Genomic DNA, 6,954 nt, shown 5'->3' with positions numbered 1-6,954 from the left:
GTGAGTGCCAGGGAGGTGACTGTGGGTAATCACAGACAGGTTATGTCCCTCTTGCTACTTATTGACCATCTCACTACATGGATAATAATCCACAGAGAACATTTCATATCCCAAGAAATGAGCGGATAAGAACAGTGCTTTCTATTTTCAACCCATCTGTACAGATTTGGGAAAAACAGTCTATGGCAATGAGCTAAGTCATTGTACAATCTTTGCAAACTATGCAGACAATGCTTCTAGCCATAGAAATCTGCAGAATTACCTCGGAAAGGGTTCAGCAAACCTGATATTTTCATCCACGGTTCTGTCAAATATTCCAACCCCCTTCTGGAATCCATTTTGTATTCTGGAGCCCCCAGTATGCCTTTGAACTTAACAGAAAGCAGGACATGTATACATGTGAGAGAGGAGAACAGGCAAATATCAGCATTTATGAAGCCTTTGTGATATAGTGGATCTCACTGTACATCTCCAGAGGCTTCTGTGCCAAGATGGTAATATGTTGTTTTTCCTCCCACAGACTAACACAACTACCCCTCTGGAAACCATTTTGAAAATGATCACCTAGGTTTTCTTTAACACCTACTATCATGGGTACTGAAAACAATAGTATTACCTCACTATGAAATTATTCACAGAGGCTAAAATTGCACACTGTTTTATTTTAGATGTACAGATATGTACAGATACAATCTGTTCTGGCTGTTGCTAAACAGTTCTGTCTATAATGTGTGTAACTTATTATTTTTTCATAGTGAAATAGAAATAATAAGGAATACTTCAACAAGAACTTCTTATGGTTTAGCTATAGAATCTGTTTCCCAGTGTTAGGACATAGCCCTGGATTGTGGAATTGTAATACAGAGAAAGTGCATATGCCCTCACTGGCTCTAGTTACTGCAGAAAGTCCCAACTTTTCTTGTACCTCCCTGGTAAAACACTGTTCCTACTTGGTCTATATTTTTGTCTTTGGGGAAGATATCAGAGATGCCTTTTAAAAATTGTTATCAGTTTGCACATGTGTGCTCTAGTAATGCACCCATATGCTCTAGTAGAGCTATTCAGGCCTCAGGCCTCTCTCATTAAACCCCTGGCAGGACTGGGCTGTAGGCACCAGTTGAGGTGAGCCAGAGGCTGGGAACAAGCCAGTGGGACAAGCCAGAAGTCAGGACCAAAGAACAGGAGGCAGGGTTGAAGAGCAAGTCAGAAGTCAAGACCAAAGAACAAGTCAGGACTGAAGGACAAACCAGGATCCAAAGGGTGAGGAGCAAGCCAGAAGTCAAGATCAAAGAAAAACCAAGCATACAGGAACACACCAGAGCTCAAGAAGACTGTATTGCTTGAGCAAGGCTATACGAGAAAATCCTCTTATACCTCCTGCCAGGAGGATCCAACAACTAGCCTGAATAGAGAAAGTCAGTCCAGGCCCTAAAGGTACTTCAATGAGAAGCTGCCACCAGAAGTTTGGTGGTTCACCACCTGGAGAAGCTGCACACACAGATCCAGTAGCTCCTGACAGCCTTTGAGTGGAGAGCAGATGCATCTTGACTCTAGTGCACTTGCATAAAAAGGGACTAAGATAGCACATCTCACCTCCCATAATTGCCCATCCACATACACTTTTACATGCTGTAGGTGGAGAACCTCAGCATGAGAACAGAGGTGTTACAAGAACACATGAATATCCCTATTTTTATCCATGATATTTTAGAGGGTATTCATGTGTAGAGTGCCTTTTGCCACTGATTACCTGCTACATTGCATATTTTTAGGACAGATGGTACGGGGGGGGGGGGGACCTCCAGGTTTGTGTTACAGACAGCAGAGCCCGCAGATGGCCAGGAAGGCAGGAGACTGTGGTGTTGTAGGGAATCAGGGCCAACAAGGTAGATAGTTCACTATGGTATCCACCATCCTGGAAAGCTGGTGACCTTCAGACTCACACACACACACATACACACACTCAAGCATAATCATAGAATAGTAGGGTTGGAAGGGGCCTACAAGGCCATCGAGTCCAACCCCCAATGCAGACATAGCTCCAGGGTCTGAGGAATAAGAATGGCCAGTCGGACACACGAAGCTTGCAGGATCATGGGCTGGGAGTGAGCAACGTGCTTCGGTGTAGTCTCTGCTCCACCCATGGCCATGTCACTCCAGGCCCTGACTACCCACCCCTCCTAGATTTGCTTGAGGAGCTGAGACCTTTGAAGCATTCGCCTATGAGCCTCATGCTAAGCATTCAGTCGCCATTCTGTGACTTCTCACCTGGTGCACTCCTTGCATGGATGAGCAGGCACTGGGGAATGAGAGGAGGAGCTTGACATGATTGGGGCACCAGGCTCAGGAGCCAGTGTCTCTGGGAGGCAGAGCTTGAGCCCTTCTGGTTCCAGGTGCTCCTGGCTGCCAGACTCAACTTAGGTATCAGAGTCTGGGTCTTACAGCTCTACAGGTGGTGCTGGTAACCTGGGGCTAACTGGCTCCTCCTCCTCCATGTCCAAGTCCTGGCTTCTGCTCGAGGCCAGGGCCATGACACTTTGAGGCCCAGCATCTTTTAGAAACGAAGCACTGCATTCAGCTTTCCCAGGAGCCTGATAACCCACTGGCAGGACATATTGTACTCTTTGGGAATCACTACAGGTCTCTCCATTAGTTCTGAAATGACAATGGCAAAATCTATAGTTATTACATGGAAAAAGGAAAGGATCCTCCTGTGCAAGCACTGAATCATTGCTGACTCCTAGAGGGATGCCGCTTTTGCTGGCGTTTTCATGGCAGACTATAGCGGGGTGGTTTGCCATTGCCTTCCCCAGTCGTGACTACCTTTCCCCCAGCAAGCTGGGTACTCATTTTACCCACCTCGGAAGGATGGAAGGCTGAGTCGACCTGAGCCGGCTACCCGAGACTCAGCTTCCACTGGGGTCGAACTCAGGTCGTGGGGAGAGTTTCGGTTGCAATACTGCTGCCTCACTCTGCGCCACACGAGGCTCAGTTATTACATGACTCAAGGTAATAAGCCCCATTCCTTTTTGTCCCCAGCAGTTATGGGTTTACCAAAAGATGGTAAAACAGATTTCCCAACTTCAGAATGTCCACCTGTGGGGAAATTGCCAAGGTGCATGCAAATTGAGAGCCGTGCATGCCACTTGCATTGGTAGTCCTTAAAATAGAACACTGGGTCATCAAGAACAAAGTCAAGAACTCTTTTCCCAAGAAGCACAATGACTAAACTTACTGACTGTACTGCCCATCTACTATAGAATACCAGTTAAACAATATCACTGCTGAGTATGTATTTATTTATTATCATTTCTATACTTTTTAGCTAAACTTTTCTATACTCCCTTGCTAAAAAGCTCAAAAGGAGTCAAGATACCAGTGCATTCTGCCACACATTGTATATAATGTACAAACACTATGGACCTAGGGATACTACTGGAGAAATTCGAGATGGACTAAAATGAGCTCAGATGAGATTTCTAAGAATCTGACCTGCAGAATCCACTGGTAAGTGACTCCCTCAGGCCCCGCAGAGTCCATGGACTTTCAGATCATTATTTTTTTACTTTCCCAAAATTTATGCATACTTATTCATAGGAAAATATGCAAGTTTCTGCTGAGAAAAAGTTGAATGGAATGGGAGGACAATACACTAAATGTTACGTACTAAGGTAAATTATATAAATTGTTAAGAAACCTCTTACGTAAGTATTTGCATATTTTTCCACATCCATCTATGAGCAGGTGATGGAACAAAAGGCACCTGACAATTCGCAAATCACAGATGGAGTGGATTTTACACAGTCCATACATCCCTATACGGACAAAATAATCGCTCTCCCGTGAATCAATGAAGTCCACATTGTTATCTAAGTTTACATCTTGAAAGCCAGTGTGATGTAGTGGGGAAAGTGTTGGACTGGGAGCCAGCAGATCTGGGTTCTAGTCCCCACTTGGCCATGGAAGCTCACTGGGTGACTTTGGGACAGTCACAGACTCTCAACCCAACCTACCTCACAGGGTTGCTGTTGTGAGGATAAAATAGAGAAGAGAAGGAGGATAACGTAAGTCCTCTTGGGTTCCTTGCAAGAGGAAAAAGCAGGATATAAATGCAATAAATAAATAAATACAAGTCTGAATTAAAAAGTTTAAATAAAAAATTCAGCAAAGAAAGAAAAAAAATGATATTACTAACCTGCACTGGAATATTCTGGAAAATAACATAGTAGCTTGCTATGGAAAATGACTGTTATCATTTGCTGCACTCATTTTTCATGGATAGTTTTGACAACCAAACAATGGGCTTTGACAATCAGTAATTTGACTGGGTAGTACTAACCTATGGGGGGGGGGGCTTTGTCTAACAAAAGTCCTTAATTTTGGCTAGATGTAAGGTTAGCTATTTTACACTGAAGTCTTTGGCTGGCTGTGGAATGCTGGGAGCTGTAGGTCCTTTTTCTGTCTAAACATGCATAGGATTGTGCAGCACAATTTCTTAAGAGGAGTAAAGTATTTGAACACTCAGTGACAGAATTAAAAAGTGGCACAGTTCTATGCAATTTCTTGTTATCACAATCTAAGAACAAAAACCTTAGTAAAAGCCTGGAAGATAAGTGCTTGCATGGTTAAAAAATGTGCTTCTGTCATCAGTGTTTAAGTAAGAACACTTTTTCTTTTCTTTTTTACCATATTCTACTCTAGATGATTGATAGTCTTTATCAACAATGCAATGTTGATGAAAGGCAAACTGTCACTCTCACAATCCGTAGGCTGGAACATTTTTGGAGATTCACACAAAAAACTCTAATTACCGCAGTGCATTATATGTGCTCCTGTATTTGTAATTCGTAAAAATAAAATAAAAAAGAGTGCTGAAATACTTTTCGTGAAGACAGACACACATACAAAAGTCAGGGATGATGCTGAAACCAGAAACCTCGCCTTGCAAACGTATGTAGACAGTCCACAGTTTTTCAGGCAGAAAATCCTAATTGGAATAAATTCTGCTTATTTACACAATATATTTTTGGCTAGGAAATGTGTGTGGCTTTTTTGTGCATGTCAGTTTTGGACTATTGGAGGAAAATAACAGATGGGAGTGGGAGGCTAGGATGCTGGGAAATGTTACATCTCAGGACAGGGTGAAGGCTTCAGAGGAGAAACAAGAAGGACAAGCATTCCCTCCATGGCTGGCATCAAGGGTAGGCCATGGTTGGAGATCTGCCTTGGGCCCACACCCCTGCAGAGGCCCACGGACAAGAGCCCCCTGGAGTTGCTCCTCCTCTTCACCATTGCAACCTACTTTTTCAACCACTTCTCACTCTGACCCAGACAGCAGCGGTAGTGGTGAGGAGGAGGAGCAGTAGATACCTGCTGGGTCATTGTTTCTCTGCCTATCAAGCAGGCAAGTGGTAACAAAGATGGGAAAGAGGATGAGGAGCAATAGCAGCTAGTGACAATGGCTCTGAGAAGGTAGACTCACTGAGGGAGAGGCCCCACTGGAGGTGTCTTGCTCCAGGGTCCTCAAAAATCTGGAGCTCGTACTGATTCCTTCAACTTGGCTACTCCCTTAAAGCTATACTGAGATGTCCTCTGGCTGCTGAGCCTTCTGGAGATGAATATTTTATCTCCACAAATAGCATTTTGTTTTGTCCACATGACTGGTGCACATTCATTTTTGGTCACACAGTTTCCATTATGGAGCTCCTGAAAGAAGACCATCCACAGCCCAACATTATTATAATCTCTTTTTTTAAGTGAAAACCCTCCACATTATTTTGGCAGGCTAGTTAAATCATTAGCTGGCTTGTTTACAGCCTCTGTTTGTATTTAGTGTATGGTGAGTGTGGTTATTTTAATTTAGAGCTCAGTCCTAACAGATTGCTGCTCAATAGGCAGATGGTACCGATCTCGGAGCCCTCTATATATCCAAAGTCTTGCCAGCAAGAGCCATGCAGGGAGGGAGAAAGACAAAGGTTTTTACAGCTTCTCCATCCTCCATTAACTTTTGTTTTAGCCAGACAGGCCTCTCAGCCCATCTAGCTTTCTAACCAGGGAGTGAGTGGCCAGCATTGGTGATGGAGCCACTCTTGAACTGAGTAGATCTAGGCCTCTCGTCCTCCCTCCCCTCCCTGCCCACCATTCTTTCCCCTTTTCTCCCTCTCTGACATCTCTTCTGAGGTTGCAGTTGTGACTTTGGAAGAGAAGCTGCCACAGAGATTTCCACAGAAGCTGCAGGGAGTGGGAAAAGATCCATAATTGGGGCTTCTCCTCCACAGTCATAGTTCTGTCTACAGCCATGTGGAAGGAGATCTACACCATCCAGTGCCTCCCCAGACACAGTGATGTTGGAGAAATCCATTGGAGGGGTGAAGTTCAATGAGTTTTCCTCAGTTTGCACACCCCACCCCAGACTTCATTTCAGTTTCTGCTGTGGTGGCAGAATTGATCTGCAGAGAATCAGACCAGTTCGTGGATTTTCCAGAAATTTGGCACATCTTGGGCTGGGGGGAGGTGAACGGTTCTGCACAAATTTGTAATTTGCACAAATTGCTCATAAATTTGTGCAAATTGCAGAACCTTAAAAAAAAAATGAACAAAAGTGTTCCTGGAGTTTGGGGAACAGCCCACAGCTCAGGTCACTGACACAAAGCCAGTCGTACATGCTGCAGAATTCCATCAAGCCAAAAAAGAACTGGATTTCCCAGGGACAGACATCCCTACCCATACACTGTCTGGGAGCCACAGGATTGCATAATGATATTATTACACTGAATGGCTGAAATTTGGTGCATCTAACAATCCCAGACAAATTTTATGAATGTATCAATTTTTGAATATTTATGAAGTTCATCTGGGATTGTCACCATTCAACATATTTTGGCCATTCACTGTTAATAAGAGAGAGGGAGAGAGAGAGAGAGCTGCCTTACCCCTGGTCAGTCTATTTGTCCA

This window comes from Heloderma suspectum, chromosome 4 (assembly GCF_057233095.1).
Source record: "Heloderma suspectum isolate Gila_16-S chromosome 4, 16-S_ref, whole genome shotgun sequence".
Taxonomy (NCBI): Eukaryota; Metazoa; Chordata; class Lepidosauria; order Squamata; family Helodermatidae; genus Heloderma; species Heloderma suspectum.
Note: the sequence above shows the minus strand (reverse complement) of the source record.